Source organism: Schistocerca nitens, chromosome 2 (genome assembly GCF_023898315.1).
Source record: "Schistocerca nitens isolate TAMUIC-IGC-003100 chromosome 2, iqSchNite1.1, whole genome shotgun sequence".
Classification (NCBI taxonomy): Eukaryota; Metazoa; Arthropoda; class Insecta; order Orthoptera; family Acrididae; genus Schistocerca; species Schistocerca nitens.
Window position 1 is genome coordinate 259,192,023 of NC_064615.1, and position 22,105 is coordinate 259,214,127.

A 22,105-nucleotide genomic window follows, 5' to 3' on the forward strand; every position below is an offset into this window, starting at 1 on the left:
ACAGGGAACATTGCAAACTGCACGAACCACCACAGAAAGCCTCCCGTCAGACCTAAGTTCTCAACTTATACCACACACTACTAATGTGCCTGTTCTTTTGGACACTACATCAGTTGTGTGTTTTATAAGCAGACAAGTTGGGTGTGACACACTACATGTTCCTGTCTGTTCTCTTACAACATCGTATTCTTGTAAAACAAAACAGCGACTGCCAATTAAAGATGACGTGACGTGTTTTCAGCTACATACCCGAAGTACACAGTTCTTTTCCACGATTCAGTGGATTACCAGAACGACTAAAAGTGCTGCACGGTCATTTTAAACATCCCCCAAAGCCAAAAGGGCCAATACGTGGTGAACTCGATCTAGTTCAGCAGCCACATCTCAAGTAGGCACCTCTGGTGGTGGGCCCAGAGCGGCAGGAATTCAGGATCAAAATGAGCATGACTCCTTACAGTGTGTCCAACTGGAGGGTCGTGTCCACCGCTACCTATTCAGAAGTATCCGAACCTCTCCAGCTTCTCAGAATGCCTATTATCTACAAGACTGATTCGTCGAAATGTTATCTGTTTTAAACCATTGATGAAGGCAGCTATACATACCCTCGATATGGATCTTTTGATGTTTATACTGGCCCCTACAACACAACGAACAACGCTTATATATGCTGGTCTACACTTCAGAGATGACGCTCAAAACGTAGTCATAATCACTAAGAAATTTCCGAAAACTACATAGTTATACTACTTTTATCGCACTGATGTTTCAGCAGAAATCCATTAAAGAAGTAACTCTTGACCGAAGTAAAGAAAGGAAGTTGCTAGGGAACCAAATTGCGGAGGTCATCGGTGCCTAGCCTTACACAACTACTGAATCTGAATTAAACTAGCTAAGGAGAACACACACACCCATGCCCGAGGGACCACTCGAACCTTCGATTGGAGAAGCCGTGTGAACCGTGGCGAGGCGTCCCAAACCACGCGACTACACCGCGCGGCAAAATGAATACCGGTATTAGCAAGAACACATGGTTCATAATGTGGATAAAATGCAAATGTTCAGAATCGTTTTTAAAAACCTTTCTTTTAAGGTTTATATTATTGAAACTTTCGTATCAGTCAGCATCGTGATGCGTAGTTAACGAGAGTGCTAAGGCCAAAATTGTCAGTAATCGCAAAAAGCAAACGTTGAACGTGTGGTTCATGGCTTGTATGGGCACACCGATATGATCATAACACTTAACCAAACACCATAGGTTGATAGTGATATGTGGCGGCGTTGTGCTATCCATGGACCCTCTTACAGACTGGCGTCCCGGTAGGAGGCGCACGTGCCACACTGATTGGTTCGGTTTGTCGCTGTTTGCGAATGAGGAAAAGGCGGGACTCATGGGAGGTTAGGGGTGGTGTTGGTATGAGGCGGCAGCAGGTACGGACTGAGGGACCAGTCTGGTGACGTAATGGCCGCTGAGGACTCTTGCTGTATTCGAAGCCATATAAATGATAGCATCCGTTCCGGCTGATTTCTGGGATTTAGAGAGAGAGTGTGCCAGCAATTTGTCTTCTGGAATGTTCTCGCCGTGTGCAGTTTACATGTTGGCGGCCGAAATAGTGCTTTTAATGACGGTGTATGGATAACTAAAGAAGTTATAATAAGTACTGCGTTTATTCCCTCGGTGACCCTCACCTGTGGAAATAGAAAGGTGAGGTTTTCTGAAATTACTGTAGCCTATTAAACCCGCGAGTGTAACTTTGTTGATTTGCTTTGTAATTTCCATTTATGTAGGTATAAGAAGTGTTGCATGGGCAGCTGGTCTGTTAGAATCCCCGAATTAGTCTCGGGTTACATGAGTGTTCACTTCGATGGCCTACTGCGTAAAGTGGTAGATTTGTCTGTGATCTGTTCTCTTGCGATTCTGTCAGCAGTACTTGATGTGCACTGTATCTCCATTCGTTGTTCCTTAGCTTTAAGTCATTCCTTATCTGCTGCAAGAACTGAGCGATGTTGAAACAGTTTTTTGTGTTTCAAACCAATGTTCTTTTAAATTTGTTTCTGATGTATGCATATTTTGACTGTCTGCATCCTGAACCTTATCTGTATGTTTTAAGCCTGAAGTCCATGCCAGGCGGCTAAGCTTGTATCTACTATTCCGTAGTTTCTCAAGAGCATTCAGTGTTCGTTGATAAATCTGATATATGTTATCGCAAGTCTCTTTTCCTTTTATATTAGCAGTTTTAGTACAGTAATTGATATTTCTGCTTGGAATTAAACGGTTTAAGTCTTAGTCACTCAAATTAGATTTAACTAATTGCTTAGGGCACGTTACGTTACTTCAAGGGCTTTAGGAAGTCTTCAAAGACCTAAGGTCCTTAACGCCAGAGTTCTTGAATTTAGTGACGTAGAATGTATGCTATTTGTGAACAGCCTTGCTTTCTGAGCCGTGACATTTTAATTGACGCGGGCTTTCCCGCGCGTACATGCTCTCGTGTTTTGGACTGTGCATGTACCGGGACGGCAGCTCCGTTGGCTGTTAGCTCTCGCTTGACTTTTGATTCCAGCTGCAGCTGCTAAACTAGCTGTGTTCTGGATATTCTATTTCATGGGTGCTTTTACGTAACTACGTTGTGAACTAACGTAACGAACCTAACTAGTAATCTTTCTCTCTACTTGAGTTTCCGAACATTTATTGTACTTAAGTTTTGAACGTTTAAATTCCATCTGTAATTCACTGCTCTTGATAGTCAACTTGCCCTAACTTGGTTGGCGAGGAAGGTCTGGCTCCTGCTATCACTTCTGTAGCTTCAGATGAGTTGTCTGTCAATGTTCAGTTTTTGCATGGCAATCAACCCACTCGTAAGCAAATTCTTCGACTACAAGCACATTTATTCCATTCGCGTAATCGTCTTTTGGGCTTTAATTGCCTTGAACTATACGATCAACGAAAGGAAAGTGATGATCACTTAATTGCTAGGGTAAAAGATCTACTGATTAGGCAAGTTATTTTCTTTTAAATAGCGAAAGTGTTAATATGGAGGAAGGTACTCCAAATGTTAGACAAGTTTAGGGGTGAGGTGTGACCGAGCCCAAGCTTTGGGTGGTTCGGTGTCTGATTCCTTTGCTAAGTTGCCACACCCCATTATGGTGTTGCTTAATGGTATTTCTGAATTGACGACTGATGCAATCTGTCATGTTCGCGAGCTGCTGTGGACACCTGTCCGTTTAGAGCTATGCCTCGTGTAAAACAGAGCAAGTTACCGACGCATATTCGCAAAGAACTTGAGCGCCTTAAATATTCTCAAGTTCAGGGTTCTAATGCGATTGTGATTCAGTACGTTGAGCGTTTTCTAATGGCTGTTGCAGCCATAAATAAGAATATTAGCAATCATGTTAGCGTCTCTAATACTTTGGAAGGCATGATGCTGGAGAATAGGTTGCGTTTTCTATTCGCTAATAAACCGAGTCGAGTTAAATCATGTACTTGCCTATAGTGAGGGCTTCAGGTTTGTTGATGAGCAGCGCGAGAAGAATAAGAGTTCTCAGTCTGTGTCCGTGGTTTCTAGAAATGATAATGTCGTTTATCTCGTGGTTACCAACTGAAAGGAGTGGTGCCCGAAATCACTTCACGCGTGAGTGTCCTGTTAGATGTGGGTCCAAGCCTAGCAGATGAAGCCATCGGGTGCAGTCCAGAGTTTCTCTAGGTAAGCCTCCTGCTTGTTGTGCTCGTATCTATGCTGTCCACAGTTCCTGCTTGCGTTAGCTCTGTGCGCTTCTTAGTTGCGAAATGGTTTGCTGACATGGATACGGGGTAGCTATGTCTCACTGCTTGGTTACGAGTGGTATCTTGAATTCCGTAATTTGTGTAAATTACCACCATGAAAGCTTCCTCCCAGAGATATCATGTGGTAAATGGCAAAGAGTTGCCTCTCGTTGGAGAGCTGCAGGGTATAGCATTGCTTCCGGTAGAAAAAATAGAAAAAAATTCCAGAGACTTAAGACTGGAGAAGCGTTATCTGCGCTATCAGAATTACAAACATTATTGCCGGTCGGAGTGGCCGAGCGGTTCTAGGCGCTACAGTCTGGAACCGCGCGACCGCTACGGTCGCAGGTTCGAATCCTGCCTCGGGCATGGATGTGTGTGATGTCCTTAGGTTCGTTAGGTCTAAAGTTCTAAGTTCTAGGGGACTGGTGACCTCAGATGTTAAGTCCCATAGTGCTCAGAGCTATTTGAACCTGAGAAAAATTAGCCGTGGCTTTTAACAAACATAAAAGAGAAAGATTCATTAAATCTATTTTTCAAAAGCATTTCATACAATCAGAATAACGGCACAGTTATCGTTTTATGAAGTATTCAATTAAAATTTAATTATTCATTACGCGATAAGGGGAGTTCATCAATTTGCGATTTTTCTTGTCCGTTTCGATTATTTGTGCTAAGGAATCTGTTCGTCACCTTACTCTTGGGATGTGACTATATTCAACGCACTGGTTTAGTTTGATTTTCCCAGCAAGACCTTTTATTTTCAGGTCCGTCCACCGTGTCACATGCGACTCTGTTACTGCCAATTTCAGAGTAACGTCAATTTCTCAAGTATCGAAAGGTTAGATTCTGAGATAAGTCATCGTGATGATAAGCGAGGTACCCAATTAAGGGTTCTCAGAGATAAATTTCCTGATGTACTTGTGGAGTGTTTGGGCATGACTCATAACATCCTACACAAGATTCGTCTCACATTTTTTTCGGTGCGTCATGCCTCTTACCGTCTTTCGCCTCTTAAAATGAAGATATCGAGGTCGAAGATCGATGATATGATATGTTGCGCAACAGGGTTCTTAAACCACTCACTTTCCCATATACTTCGCCTATATTTTTAGTGCCCAAACGGAGGGGCCACTGACCTGTTACGGACTATAGAGCTCTCAATGAATAAGTAGTTTTGGAGTCAGTTCCCTTGCCCGTTTTTCACAATTGTTTTTCTTGGTTTACCGATGCCTGTGTTTTTTCGGTACTTGTTTTGCATCGGTCATACTACCAAATACCACTGAATGAGGAATGTAACTAGGTTACTGCTTTTTGTACAGGCTGCAGCCTGTAAGAATTTAACTGGGGTCCTTTAGGCTTGGTCACTGGCACTGTTGTCCTATCACGACTTCTGGACCATATCTTGGGCGATCTTAAATTAGTGTCTGTTAACAATTATTCAGATCATGTCGCCATTTATAGTCGCTCCTTTGAGGACCATATTTTTCATCTTCAGCAATTTTTAATAAGACTTCTTTCAGCAAGTTTGACCGGTAAACCTTCCAAGGTCACCATTGCTAGTGAGCAGATTTCGTTCTTATGTCATCTTGTTGCCAGGGACGGTATTCGGACAGATCAACAGCGCACCTCTGGCTTGAGAAAATTTCCGAGTCCTAGGAATAAAAAGGAGGCTGCTAGATTTATTGGCATGGCCTATTATTTTAGAAAATTCGTTCCCCACTTCGCTGACCTTACTACTTCCTCAGCAACCTTCGTAAGAAACGAGAAAGTTTCAGCCGGGGTCAGACTCAGCATATCCGCTTTTGAAGTCATGGAGACTGTTCTCGTTAATTCTCCTGTACTTACCATTCTGGATTTCCAGAAGAAGTTTAATGTTCCAACCGATGCGTCGAATGCTGGCATAGCCGCTGTTCTTCTCCATGATCATTCTGGTGTGTGGCACCATTTATCTGCTGGTACCAGGAGGTTGGATGCTTCTCGAGCTTAACTGAGCCTTGATTGCCTTGTAGCTCTCCGATAAATTCAAATTTAATCTTGAGCACAGAGAGTTTGAGATGGGAAGCGATAATCAGGCATTTAACTATGTCTTGGCACGACATAGGACAACAGGTAGGATAGCCAGGTGCGTTGTTCGCATATCTGCCTTCTGGTTTAAAATTAGTCATAGTAGAGGCACCAACAATCAGGTGACCAATGTGCTTAGTCGCGTTTTTGATGAGGGTTATCAGGCATTGGCGGTTGACGACTTGTCGGACACTCTGCCTGTCTGTAGTGTTTTGACTGAGCTACCCCAGCTTTTCATTGATCTCAGGATTAAGCAGGATAGAGATCACCATTTTGGCCCAGTTAGGAAGCGATTGTTAGCTGGTGAATCGATTCCCGGTTATGTCTTCCGAAAGGGTATATTGTGCTATAAAGTCGGTAGGACTGCAGATTCTATCCATTGAACTCATTCCCTCCATCTTTTACTATGTTCACAATTCCTTGGGTTTACAGGACCTTGACTAAAATTCGGGATCTCACCTGGCCAACCAACATCGTGTAAGGATGTTCGCCGTTAGGTTAATGATTGAGTGCTTTGCAAGTTAGTAAAACCTGGTTGTAATTCGCGTAAGGGACTGCTACGTTCCGAAAGGGAGCAGTCTGCAATGAATAAATTGTTTATTGACTATATGGGTCCTCTTCCCCATACTATGGCTGTGAACGTCTCTGCTGCAATAATGCCATGCAAGATATTACCACTACCCCATATTACCCTCGGCCTTTCTTTTCCGAACGTGTTAATAGGAAGTTGAAGGCCGCTCTAATCATTTACCATGCCCAAGGTCAAACCAAGTGGGATACGCCCTTACTGTGGATTAACTTTGCATTCAACTCGGTGCAGCATGAGGCCTCAGAGGAGTTCCAGCAGCACTGATGTTGGCTAACCTTTTAATTCGGCGCTTTCCAGTCAATTGAAAATAAGTGATCTTCTACCTGACATTATCACTTCTGCCATTATCAAACACAAATTGCGTAGGACCAGGAATAATATGAAGCAAGCTCATCAGCGTCAGGAGGAAAGCTAAAATCTGGGGCGACAAACCTTTTGGGATATGGTAGGCGGTAAGATTTTATAAGCACCTTGAATGTAGGTGGCGGTCAGTATAGGGGAAGCACTGGTAAGCTAGCTCCAAGATTTATTGGGCCTTGTTCCATTGTCAGGATTCTGAGTCCAGTGGACCTACTTGTGTGTAATCTCACCACTCGCAAAACTTTTAACGTCCATATAAACCAATCTAAACCGGCCAGTTAGTAATTTATCGCCGTGTTTTAAGTCAGTGGAAAAGCAGTGGGGGTGCCCCGGCGTACCTTCGGTTTCAGTGGGGAGGTCGAGCCGAGACGGCGTTCTGCTATCTTTGGATCCTTGATTGACTGCCGTCGCAGAAGGAGGCGCATGTGCAACACTGATTAGCTCGGATTATCGCTGTTCGCGTTCCGTTTGGCGGTTGCGGCTGGTGCTGGTACGAGGTAGCAGCAGGGACGGACTGAGTGGTCGGTCTGTTGACATTGTGGTCGTTGGGACCTCTTGTTGTATTCAGAGCCATATGCACAATAATATCCATTGTGTCTGATTTCTGGGTTTTGGAGCAAAAGTGCACCAGCAATTTGCCTTATGGAATGGCCTCGCAGTATACAGTTTGGATGCTGGCGGCTGGAACAGTGCTTTGAATGAGGGCATATGGAGTCTTATCCTTCTACATCAGCAGTATTAGTTCAGTAAATTGAAATTTCTGCTTATAATTGTAAGGTTTAAGCCTTAGTTACTTAACTTAGAGTTAAGTAATTGCTTAGCGAACGTTACGTTAATTTAAGGGTTTCATTAAGTCTTGAGAGACCTGAATACATCATTGGAGAAGGTCTTGACTTTAGTGTCGTAATGTGTATACTATTTGTTGATAGCCTTGGCTTCTGAGCCGTGACATTGTAATTGACACGGCGCTTATATGTTTGTACGTACTCCTGTATTTCGGCCAGCGCATTTACCTGGATGGTGTCTTCTCTGGCTGTTAGCTCTAGCTGGAGTTTTGATTCCAGTTGCAGCTTCTAGACAAGTTAAGTTATCCGGATATTCTGTTTGATGGTTGTTTTGAGTACCTCCATATTCGAGCTTGTTCTGTCCTGTGATGTAACATAACGAACCTAACAATCTATTTTCTGTACTTGAGTTTATGAACATTTACTGTACTTAAATTTGCAATGTTTAAATTCCATCTGTAATTCACTGCTCTTGATAGTCAATTTGACTTAACTTGGTTGCACACTTCCTGTACTCGTTGGTAGATTACCAGATTTGAAGCTGTAAATTTGCGCTCTCCCTCGGAGGACCGATACTTTTTCTACGTTGTTGTGTAATTTAAATTATGAACTTTTACTTAATTCTTCTGGAATACTTGTGTGAGCTATATTTAAAGGCCTTATAACCATTTGAGATTTTGGGATACTTCAACGTGTTGTCTACAGAGCTTTAAAAGTGACCCCAACGGGATAAGGGTGGCTTTGGCCCACTCATTGCGATAAACTGTAGTTACATCAATCATTGTTCCTCCGTGTTAAATTTGCAGGTGTAAGTGAAGCTTGTTATTTGAATTGATATTTCTCTAGTCTTAAAGACCGTTTATGTAAGAGAAACTAGCTGTTCATTATCATACGTTACATGCAAGAGAAGATTGTGGATTTATTTGTCATTGTGATTGTTGACATATCTTGAAATAAATTTCTCGTTTCTTAAGGGAAAATGTCGTGCCCAACTTGGATTCGCCATTCCACTCCTTCCATCGATTGCCCATCCTGTGTTCGCACCTGTGTTAGTTCGCTTTCATATGAGGAATATTAATGATCAATAAACAAATAGCGATAGAGCTGGAACAGTACAAATTACGTACTTCGATCTCGAAATTAAACTATAGGTCCCACATCCCACATCTGTGTTTGCAATTGAGTAATCAGTAGTTCCACACAAGATGTAATAATTCTTTGTTGTAAATAATTTGTGCTTATTCCTTTTTCTTAATCAGATAGCTTCTTTTGCTTATCACATCGAAAGACATAAATTTATATGAGGAAAATAAGTCACTGAGAAATTTATAATAAGATACTGACAAGGGAACCTCCCCATCGCACCCCCCTCAGATTTAGTTATAAGTTGGCACAGTGGATAGGCCTTGATAAACTGAACACAGACCAATCGAGAAAAGAGGAAGAAGTTGTGTGGAACTGTGAAAAAATAAGCAAAATATACAAACTGAGTAGTCCATGGGCCAAATAGGCAACATCATGTACAATGTAAGCGCAGGAGTGCCGTGGTCCGTGGTCCCGTGGTAGCGTGAGCAGCTGCAGAATGAGAGGTCCTTGGTTCAAGTCTTCCCTCTAGGGAAAATTTTACTTTCTTCATTTTTGCATAGTTATTATCTGTCCGTTCGTTCATTGACGTCTCTGTTCACTGTAATAAGTTTAGTGTCTGTGTTTTGCGACCGCATCGCAAAACCGTGCGATTAGTAGACGAAAGGACGTGCCTCTCCAATGGGAACCGAAAACATTTGATCGCAAGGTCATAGCCGATTCCTCCACAGGAAAACACATCTGATATATTCTATACGATACTGGTGACGGCATGTGCGTCACATGACAGGAATATGTTGTCGACCCACCTAACATGTGCACTTGACGAATGGGTAAAAAGATTCTTCTACCTTGCCCGATTTAGGTTTTCTTGTGGATGTGATAATCACTCCCAAAAAAGTGATGAAAACATAAGAGTTTGTCACATAAACTGAAAATAAAAATTAAACTTTTTACTAGATGGAAGATTTGAACCAAGGACCCTTCGTTCCGCAGCTGCTCACGATACCACGAGACCACGGCGCTCGTGCGTTCCCACTGTCCTAGATGTTGCCTATCTTCCCATGAACTACTCAGTTTGTATATTTTGCTTATTTTTTCACAGTTCCATACAACTTCTTCCTGATTTCTCAATTGATCTGTGTTCAGTTTTTCAAAGCCTATCCACTGTGCCAACTTATAACTAAATCTGAGGGGGGTGCTATGGGGAGGTTCCCTTGTGAGCATAGCGATACTTAATTCGGCTTCTTATTCTGGTGCTGATATTTTGGTGAAAACAATATAAGAACGAACTTTTGATCCAAACTAACATAGGAAATGAATTCCTAGGACACAATAATTCCAATAGACAGAATACAAAAACACATTTAAATGTATTTCCACATTGATGTGTACATAATGATAGTGGCAGTCTTGTATTTATCAGTAATTGCATGAAGGAAACGTTGCCCGCGTGGTCCACCTCTCACACTGAGACACCAGCATAGTTGTAGTCCATGCCGAGAATGAAGTAGCTGAACGAGGTGTTGTATGGAGCAACAGGAATGTTGTAAGGTGAGTACCGGGGGCAGCTGAGGGGCCCACCGTACCAGGTCTCGAATATGAACGAGGAGGCCGTGTTGGTGGTGTAGTTGACGGGAATCCTCAGCAGCTGCAGGGGCTCTGCGACTTCTGTATAGTTGTAGGAGACGAACACCTTCCCCTCCTCCCCAGGCGGGTGTTCCGTCAGGGTGACGAGGATGTTCTGCTGCTCCGGGCTTCATTGTTCTCATAGTGTGGCACTCACGCCTGTTACCGTGATCCCAGTCAATCAGAGGATCCAAACAAAGCATAACGCCATTACAGCTCAACCTCTCCCACTCAAATCTAAGGATCGCTGCCACACATCATGGAACATCTCCATTTAGATAGTAGGTTGCAGAGTATGTCACAAAATGTTTGGCAACGTAACCAGCACAACGAAGACTATTTTGGAGAGATCCGTTAATCTACAGGCGGGCAACCAGCAGTCCGCAGGCTGGATGCGGCCTGCTATTGGTTTGTATCCCACCTGCACATGAAGCTTCGGGGAGAGAGATTGAGGTGCTCCAGAATTCTGCATCAGATGTTTTTTAGACAGGTCTTTTATAATGTCATACGTAAATATAATAATTCCAATACCAAAGAAAGCAGGTGTTGACAGATGTGAAAATTACCGAACTATCAATTTAATAAGTCACAGCTGCAAAATACTAACGCGAATTCTTTACAGACGAATGGAAAAACTGGTAGAAGCGGACCTCGGGGAAGATCAGTTTGGATTCCGTAGAAATGTTGGAACACGTGAGGCAATACTAACCTTACGACTTATCTTAGAAGAAAGATTAAGAAAAGGCAAACCTACGTACCTAGCATTTGTAGACTTAGAGAAAGCTTTTGACAACGTTAACTGGAATACTCTCTTTCAAATTCTGAAGCTGGCAGGGGTAAAATACAGGGTGCGAAAGGCTATTTACAATTTGTACAGAAACCAGATGGCAGTTATAAGAGTCGAGGGGCATGAAAGGGAAGCAGTGGTTGGGAAAGGAGTGAGACAGGGTTGTAGCCTCTCCCCGATGTTATTCAATCTGTATATTGAGCAAGCAGTAAAGGAAACAATGGAAAAATTCGGAGCAGGTATTAAAATTCATACAGAAGAAGTAAAAACTTTGAGGTTCGCCGACGACATTGTAATTCTGTCAGAGACAGCAAAGGACTTGGAAGAGCAGTTGAACGGAATGGACAGTGTCTTGAAAGGAGGATATAAGATGAACATCAACAAAAGCAAAACTAGTATAATGGAATGTAGTCAAATTAAATCGGGTGATGCTGAGGGGATTAGATTAGGAAATGAGACACTTAAAGTAGTAAAGGAGTTTTGCTATTTAGGGAGTAAAATAACTGATGATGGTCGAAGTAGAGAGGATATAAAATGTAGACTGGCCATGGCAAGGAAATCGTTTCTGAAGAAGAGAAATTTGTTAACATCGAGTGTAGGTTTAAGTGTCAGGAAGTCGTTTCTGAAAGTACTTGTATGGAGTGTAGCCATGTATGGAAGTGAAACATGGACGATAACTAGTTTGGACAAAAAGAGAATAGAAGCTTTCGAAATGTGGTGCTACAGAAGAATGCTGAAGATAAGGTGGGTAGATCACGTAACTAATGAGGAGGTATTGAATAGGATTGTGGAGAAGAGAAGTTTGTGGCACAACTTGACTAGAAGAAGGGATCGGTTGGTAGGACATGTTTTGAGGCATCAAGGGATCAGAAATTTAGCATTGGAGGGCAGCGTGGAGGGTAAAAATCGTAGAGGGAGACCAATAGATGAATACACTAAGCAGATTCAGAAGGATGTAGGTTGCAGTAGGTACTGGGAGATGAAGAAGCTTGCACAGGATAGAGTAGCATGGAGAGCTGCATCAAACCAGTCTCAGGACTGAAGACCATAACAACAACAACAATGTCATTATATCTTCTTCAGTTGGTTTAGCCAGAAGAGAATGGAATCTGTCTCTCCCTATCTAAAATCATTGACCAAAGCTGGAATCGAACCCAGACCATAGATATATGAACCTATCATCGTCCCAATAGACCACCAAATCCTCTTCACAGCGGTTCATTTTTCTGTCTAACGCCGTTGTGCCACACTGGCTTAGACATCTGACATACAGGCTCCCTGTATCAATTTGCAGCATGTTCAGTAAATTAATTTACTTGGTTGACCAAATCACCATGAACTAGCTGCCTCGGCTACCCAGTACATACATTCAACTTTATTCTGCTACTCTACTGCGAGTCTATTGCGAGTCGCGAGTCGCGAGTTCGAGTACATTCACTGCTATATTTTTTAAAACGCAATTCTACTGTCTGCTAAAGTTATCAATCTTATTGAACTTGTAACATAGTTCCCTTCACTTCTCAACCCAAAGTAGTCGCATGTGGGGAAAGGGCTAACTTCTGCGATATTTTATTCTTTCCAGGTTTAATAGACAACCAGGCAGCAGATGCATCTCGAAACTTTTGTATTAAGTTTAAGTAGAGGGCATCGTGCCAAATTGCGTCGGAAATTTATTTTCTACATTAGCTGTCGTCTGGTAGTGGCATTTTATTCTTCATCAAACCTTGGTTGACAGCTTTAACTCAGAACAAGTTTTCTACATGCAAGTAATCAATAAACTGCATGTGCATTTCCAGTCTGTTATAGATAACATCAGAGAATTCGCATATATCGTTGATGATTAATTTCTCTCTCATGTTTACTATTGTTTTATCAACACTAAAGGAAACATTACGAAAATTGTGAGCAGTATTATAAGAAATGCAATAAAAGTAGCCACAATAACCTTACGACGAAAGTCTGTTGTAATAAAACTGAGTATCTGTACACAAGCGTGCCTCTATCAACACGAATTGGTAAAATACTACTCACTTAGATTTTGATGGGGTCTGTGTTAAATTGGTATGCTGTGTCATACTCAAGAGGTATGCAAATGTGGCATTTCATAAATAAAGTTATGTATTCCTAGAAACCCAAAATTTGCTTGTCAGCAGCGGAACGAGGCGTTACCTGTTGTGCAGCATTGTAAGTTTATCACCATTGCACTATGAGCCAAAAGTATTTTCTTGCGATTTCCTCATCGATGTTTGATCTGACTGTTTGTAGCTCTTTCACAGAAGGGATAAAAACGCTACACTCAGTGAGACTGGAACTGCGAACCATAACAGACGCTTTTTCACAGATCAGCACGTTACCACAGAGCTGGCTTCCTCTTACGAGACCAACAGTGGCTAGAACTCGTAAACGGCTATTTGAAGGACGAGATTAGTTGCGATTTCCACGTGCAACGACTTTCCTGGGCTGAAAACCGTAAATTTATAATCTTTTGTTACACCTCAAGCGACAATAACTCAGATTATTCAATGGAAATGATAGCTAAAGTCAAGTGAACTTTGAGGCTTAATTCCGTGCACACCAGGAAGTAACTCGTCGATCACAGAGTTGCCAAACATACATTGCCTTGTTGCCAAATCTCAGTTACAATACCAGCAGGAAGGAGACAAACCGATGTGATCCTACAGCGGGCTGGGAAGTGACCATAGCTGGTGTCTCCAAGTCGCGGTTGTTACGGACTGGAATACGTAATGCATCTGATTCGCATTTCTGTAACTAGGTTTAGGGACTGGAGCGTAGTTACTAATAATACTCAGAACTGACTGCAAACTAAGCATCATAAATCAGTAACTCTCATAGTTGTTTTTATATTCCTTTCATAAGTGTACTCAAAACTAAGAAACTCATTCACAGACGTTTTCGTGCCTAGCCGATAGTCGAATGTGTGTGTGTGTGTGTGTGACATATATATATATATATATATATATATATATATATATATATATATATATATATATATATATATACACTCCTGGAAATGGAAAAAAGAACACATTGACACCGGTGTGTCAGACCCACCATACTTGCTCCGGACACTGCGAGAGGGCTGTACAAGCAATGATCACACGCACGGCACAGCGGACACACCAGGAACCGCGGTGTTGGCCGTCGAATGGCGCTAGCTGCGCAGCATTTGTGCACCGCCGCCGTCAGTGTCAGCCAGTTTGCCGTGGCATACGGAGATCCATCGCAGTCTTTAACACTGGTAGCATGCCGCGACAGCGTGGACGTGAACCGTATGTGCAGTTGACGGACTTTGAGTGAGGGCGTATAGTGGGCATGCGGGAGGCCGGGTGGACGTACCGCCGAATTGCTCAACACGTGGGGCGTGAGGTCTCCACAGTACATCGATGTTGTCGCCAGTGGTCGGCGGAAGGTGCACGTGCCCGTCGACCTGGGACCGGACCGCAGCGACGCACGGATGCACGCCAAGACCGTAGGATCCTACGCAGTGCCGTAGGGGACCGCACCGCCACTTCCCAGCAAATTAGGGACACTGTTGCTCCTGGGGTATCGGCGAGGACCATTCGCAACCGTCTCCATGAAGCTGGGCTACGGTCCCGCACACCGTTAGGCCGTCTTCCGCTCACGCCCCAACATCGTGCAGCCCGCCTCCAGTGGTGTCGCGACAGGCGTGAATGGAGGGACGAATGGAGACGTGTCGTCTTCAGCGATGAGAGTCGCTTCTGCCTTGGTGCCAATGATGGTCGTATGCGTGTTTGGCGCCGTGCAGGTGAGCGCCACAATCAGGACTGCATACGACCGAGGCACACAAGGCCAACACCCGGCATCATGGTGTGGGGAGCGATCTCCTACACCGGCCGTACACCACTGGTGATCGTCGAGGGGACACTGAATAGTGCACGGTACATCCAAACCGTCATCGAACCCATCGTTCTACCATTCCTAGACCGGCAAGGGAACTTGCTGTTCCAACAGGACAATGCACGTCCGCGTGTATCCCGTGCCACCCAACGTGCTCTAGAAGGTGTAAGTCAACTACCCTGGCCAGCAAGATCTCCGGATCTGTCCCCCATTGAGCATGTTTGGGACTGGATGAAACGTCGTCTCACGCGGTCTGCACGTCCAGCACGAACGCTGGTCCAACTGAGGCGCCAGGTGGAAATGGCATGGCAAGCCGTTCCACAGGACTACATCCAGCATCTCTACGATCGTCTCCATGGGAGAATAGCAGCCTGCATTGCTGCGAAAGGTGGATGTACACTGTACTAGTGCCGACATTGTGCATGCTCTGTTGCCTGTGTCTATGTGCCTGTGGTTCTGTCAGTGTGATCATGTGATGTATCTGACCCCAGGAATGTGTCAATAAAGTTTCCCCTTCCTGGGACAATGAATTCACGGTGTTCTTATTTCAATTTCCAGGAGTGTATATAAGTCAAAAGGAATGAGAGAGAGAGAGAGACAGTAAACAATTGTATAGAAATTGACTCATGGTATGTAAAGAAATCCTTCAATAAAATGACCCGTTCCACATCATTACGAAATATCGTATTCATGATGTATGAAACAAGAATTAATCTAATTTAATCTAATCTAGTCTTATCATATTTGTGACTAGCCATAAACAGACATGAATTACCGAAATTTTTGCCAGTACCAGTAAGCAAATCTAAACTTGAAGATAAAAGACAACAGTATTTTTAATAAACTGGGACTTCTGTCAAGACCGTTTCGTCCCTGTTAACTAACCACAACAGATGTCTGATATACCTCTATTCTGAAGTAACAAAGTGTCCATGCATTTAAAGATGAAGTGCATGATGTGAAGTTCTGTGACAAAGATAGGAACCCAACACGTAATTGGATTGTTAACTAAGTAAAATCAAATGTTACGTATCGGTATTTGTTACCAGCTGCTAGGTGTTTGAATCTAAAATAAGGATACAAACTTTTGTGCCTAAGCGACAATGGAATTGCACACCTACCGTGCATCCAAGAATATAGCTTAAGTATCAGCTGTTTACTCACCAATAGTAAGATGTGTGCGTGGTTGACCAGAAATAACGGCACCTATTGTGATTGTTGGCAACTCATGAACAAAAATTAAAAATGCACGTTAATTTTCACTAACAGGCCAGTTTGCACGTGATAGGGCTTGAAGTGAAATTATGAATATTTTTGTACTGTATCAGAATTCTAACCCACATACTTGCCTTTGGAGGAGACCTAGAGAAGATTGCAGTCTTGAGAAAAGGAACGAAATGATCGAACTATACTGTTCCGAGATATTCACATCCTCGAAAGAGGAGATACGAATTCGAATCACAGTCCAGCACCTCAAATTTTTCAACGTCTCTATTTCACTCAAGTACAAGTAAAGTAATAGCCCTGTTCCTTTAAATGGCTATCGGTTCATCAAATAAAATAAAATTTTCTAATGTAAGTAAGTTTACTGGCGACTGTATTTCTGTTTGCCATGAATTCCGCTATGTCATTTCCCAACGTAAACCGGCTCTGCCCAGTTGGTAATGAAGGAACGTCACGTTTAATGCGGATTCTGGATTACAACGTCTTTCTCTTGATGTTACCAGCGGTAAAGTAAATCTGTTTGTGCCTCTTTAAATTAAATGCCTGAACCCACGCATTGCACCTGTGATATTTCGTTCCGCCAGACCATTGTGGGCACATTTTCCAGCCGCAGGAGTGTGCTGTAACAGATGATGTGCTTAGCTTACAAAATTAGTCACGGTGGAAAAAACGCGAGGCTATTAAATGGTTAAATAGAAGCAAGCTTCTGAAGCGGAGATTATGCTATTCTCATGTCAGCGGGATGTAAAGACTCTTCTAGGCATCATAGGCTCGACGTGAAGCCATTTTGAAATTTTCACAAATTCTGCAAATTTCTTAGTTCGAGAAAATCCACTGGGAAGTGTAAAGTTACCGGATAATTCGATTATTACCGCCATTATCCCCCCCATAAACCATGGACCTTGCTGTTGGTGGGGAGGCTTGCGTGCCTCAGCGATACAGATAGCCGTACCGTAGGTACAACCACAACGGAGGGGTATCTGTTGAGAGGCCAGACAAACGTGTGGTTCCTGAAGAGGGGCAGCAGCCTTTTCAGTAGTTGCAAGGGCAACAGTCTGGATGATTGACTGATCTGGCCTTGTAACAATAACCAAAACGGCCTTGCTGTGCTGGTGCTGCGAACGGCTGAAAGCAAGGGGAAACTACAGCCGTAATTTTTCCCGAGGGCATGCAGCTTTACTGTATGATTAAATGATGATGGCGTCCTCTTGGGTAAAATATTCCGGAAGTAAAATAGTCCCCCATTCGGATCTCCGGGCGGGGACTACTCAGGAGGACGTCGTTATCAGAAAGAAATCTGGCGTTCTACGGATCGGAGCGTGGAATGTCAGGTCCCTTAATCGGGCAGGTAGGTTTTAAAATTTAAAAAGGGAAATGGATAGGTTAATGTTAGATATAGTGGGAATTAGTGAAGTTCGGTGGCAGGAGGAACAAGACTTCTGGTCAGGTGAATACAGGGTTATAAATACAAAATCAAATAGGGGTAATGCAGGAGTAGGTGTAATAATGAATAGGAAAATAGGAACGTGGGTAAGCTACTACAAACAGCTTAGTGAACGCATTATTGTGGCCAAGATAGATACGAAGCCCACACCTACTACAGTAGTACAAGTTTATATGCCAACTAGCTCTGCAGATGACAAAGAAATTGAAGAAATGTATGATGAAATAAAAGAAATTATTCAGATAGTGAAGGGAGACGAAAATTTAATAGTCATGGGTGACTGGAATTCGAGTGTAGGAAAAGGGAGAGAAGGAAACGTAGTAGGTGAATATGGATTGGGGCTAAGAAATGAAAGAGGAAGCCGCCTGGTAGAATTCTGCACAGAGCACAACTTAATCATAGCTAACACTTGGTTTAAGAATCATGGTAGAAGGTTGTATACATGGAAGAACCCTGGAGATACTAAAAGGTATCAGATAGATTATATAATGGTAAGACAGAGATTTAGGAACCAGGTTTTAAATTGTAAGACATTTCCAGGGGCAGATGTGGACTCTGACCACAATCTATTGGTTATGACCTGTAGATTAAAACTGAAGAAACTGCAAAAAGGTGGGAATTTAAGGAGATGGGACCTGGATAAACTGAAAGAACCAGAGGTTGTACAGAGTTTCAGGGAGAGCATAAGGGAACAATTGACAGGAATGGGGGAAAGAAATACAGTAGAAGAAGAATGGGTAGCTTTGAGGGATGAAATAGTGAAGGCAGCAGAGGATCAAGTAGGTAAAAAGACGGGGGCTAGTAGAAATCCTTGGGTAACAGAAGAAATATTGAATTTAATTGATGAAAGGAGAAAATATAAAAATGCAGTAAATGAAGCAGGCAAAAAGGAATACAAACGTCTCAAAAATGAGATCGACAGGAAGTGCAAAATGGCTAAGCAGGGATGGCTAGAGGACAAATGTAAGGATGTAGAGGCCTGTCTCAGTAGGGGTAAGATAGATACTGCCTACAGGAAAATTAAAGAGACCTTTGGAGAGAAGAGAACCACTTGTATGAATATCAAGAGCTCAGATGGAAACCCAGTTCTAAGCAAAGAAGGGAAAGCAGAAAGGTGGAAGGAGTGTATAGAGGGTCTATACAGGGGCGATGTTCTTGAGGACAATATTATGGAAATGGAAGAGGATGTAGATGAAGACGAAAAGGGAGATAAGATACTGCGTGAAGAGTTTGACAGAGCACTGAAAGACCTGAGTCGAAACAAGGCCCCGGGAGTAGAAAACATTCCATTAGATCTACTGATGGCCTTGGGAGAGCCAGTCATGACAAAACTCTACCATCTGGTGAGCAAGATGCATGAGACAGGTGAAATACCCTCAGACTTCAAGAAGAATATAATAATTCCAATCCCAAAGAAAGCAGATGTGAAAATTACCGAACTATCAGTTTAATAAGTCACAGCTGCAAAATACTAACGCGAATTCTTTACAGACGAATGGAAAACTCGTAGAAGCCGACCTCGGGGAAGATCAGTTTGGATTCCGTAGAAATGTTGGAACACGTGAGGCAATACTAACCTTACGACTTATCTTAGAAGAAAGATTAAGAAAAAGCAAACCTACGTTTCTAGCATTTGTAGACTTAGAGAAAGCTTTTGACAATGGTAACTGGAATACTCTCTTTCAAATTCTGAAGGTGGCAGGGGTAAGATACAGGGTGCGAAAGGCTATTTACAATTTGTACAGAAACCAGATGGCAGTTATAAGAGTCGAGGGGCATGAAAGGGAAGCAGTGGTTGGGAAAGGAGTGAGACAGGGTTGTAGCCTCTCCCCGATGTTATTCAATCTGTATATTGAGCAAGCAGTAAAGGAAACAATGGAAAAATTCGGAGTAGGTATTAAAATTCATACAGAAGAAGTAAAAACTTTGAGGTTCGCCGACGACATTGTAATTCTGTCAGAGACAGCAAAGGACTTGGAAGAGCAGTTGAACGGAATGGACAGTGTCTTGAAAGGAGGATATAAGATGAACATCAACAAAAGCAAAACTAGTATAATGGAATGTAGTCAAATTAAATCGGGTGATGCTGAGGGGATTAGATTAGGAAATGAGACACTTAAAGTAGTAAAGGAGTTTTGCTATTTAGGGAGTAAAATAACTGATGATGGTCGAAGTAGAGAGGATATAAAATGTAGACTGGCCATGGCAAGGAAATCGTTTCTGAAGAAGAGAAATTTGTTAACATCGAGTGTAGGTTTAAGTGTCAGGAAGTCGTTTCTGAAAGTACTTGTATGGAGTGTAGCCATGTATGGAAGTGAAACATGGACGATAACTAGTTTGGACAAAAAGAGAATAGAAGCTTTCGAAATGTGGTGCTACAGAAGAATGCTGAAGATAAGGTGGGTAGATCACGTAACTAATGAGGAGGTATTGAATAGGATTGTGGAGAAGAGAAGTTTGTGGCACAACTTGACTAGAAGAAGGGATCGGTTGGTAGGACATGTTTTGAGGCATCAAGGGATCAGAAATTTAGCATTGGAGGGCAGCGTGGAGGGTAAAAATCGTAGAGGGAGACCAATAGATGAATACACTAAGCAGATTCAGAAGGATGTAGGTTGCAGTAGGTACTGGGAGATGAAGAAGCTTGCACAGGATAGAGTAGCATGGAGAGCTGCATCAAACCAGTCTCAGGACTGAAGACCATAACAACAACAACAATGTCATTATATCTTCTTCAGTTGGTTTAGCCAGAAGAGAATGGAATCTGTCTCTCCCTATCTAAAATCATTGACCAAAGCTGGAATCGAACCCAGACCATAGATATATGAACCTATCATCGTCCCAATAGACCACCAAATCCTCTTCACAGCGGTTCATTTTTCTGTCTAACGCCGTTGTGCCACACTGGCTTAGACATCTGACATACAGGCTCCCTGTATCAATTTGCAGCATGTTCAGTAAATTAATTTACTTGGTTGACCAAATCACCATGAACTAGCTGCCTCGGCTACCCAGTACATACATTCAACTTTATTCTGCTACTCTACTGCGAGTCTATTGCGAGTCGCGAGTCGCGAGTTCGAGTACATTCACTGCTATATTTTTTAAAACGCAATTCTACTGTCTGCTAAAGTTATCAATCTTATTGAACTTGTAACATAGTTCCCTTCACTTCTCAACCCAAAGTAGTCGCATGTGGGGAAAGGGCTAACTTCTGCGATATTTTATTCTTTCCAGGTTTAATAGACAACCAGGCAGCAGATGCATCTCGAAACTTTTGTATTAAGTTTAAGTAGAGGGCATCGTGCCAAATTGCGTCGGAAATTTATTTTCTACATTAGCTGTCGTCTGGTAGTGGCATTTTATTCTTCATCAAACCTTGGTTGACAGCTTTAACTCAGAACAAGTTTTCTACATGCAAGTAATCAATAAACTGCATGTGCATTTCCAGTCTGTTATAGATAACATCAGAGAATTCGCATATATCGTTGATGATTAATTTCTCTCTCATGTTTACTATTGTTTTATCAACACTAAAGGAAACATTACGAAAATTGTGAGCAGTATTATAAGAAATGCAATAAAAGTAGCCACAATAACCTTACGACGAAAGTCTGTTGTAATAAAACTGAGTATCTGTACACAAGCGTGCCTCTATCAACACGAATTGGTAAAATACTACTCACTTAGATTTTGATGGGGTCTGTGTTAAATTGGTATGCTGTGTCATACTCAAGAGGTATGCAAATGCGGCATTTCATAAATAAAGTTATGTATTCCTAGAAACCCAAAATTTGCTTGTCAGCAGTGGAACGAGGCGTTACCTGTTGTGCAGCATTGTAAGTTTATCACCATTGCACTATGAGCCAAAAGTATTTTCTTGCGATTTCCTCATCGATGTTTGATCTGACTGTTTGTAGCTCTTTCACAGAAGGGATAAAAACGCTACACTCAGTGAGACTGGAACTGCGAACCATAACAGACGCTTTTTCACAGATCAGCACGTTACCACAGAGCTGGCTTCCTCTTACGAGACCAATAGTGGCTAGAACTCGTAAACGGCTATTTGAAGGACGAGATTAGTTGCGATTTCCACGTGCAACGACTTTCCTGGGCTGAAAACCGTAAATTTATAATCTTTTGTTACACCTCAAGCGACAATAACTCAGATTATTCAATGGAAATGATAGCTAAAGTCAAGTGAACTTTGAGGCTTAATTCCGTGCACACCAGGAAGTAACTCGTCGATCACAGAGTTGCCAAACATACATTGCCTTGTTGCCAAATCTCAGTTACAATACCAGCAGGAAGGAGACAAACCGATGTGATCCTACAGCGGGCTGGGAAGTGACCATAGCTGGTGTCTCCAAGTCGCGGTTGTTACGGACTGGAATACGTAATGCATCTGATTCGCATTTCTGTAACTAGGTTTAGGGACTGGAGCGTAGTTACTAATAATACTCAGAACTGACTGCAAACTAAGCATCATAAATCAGTAACT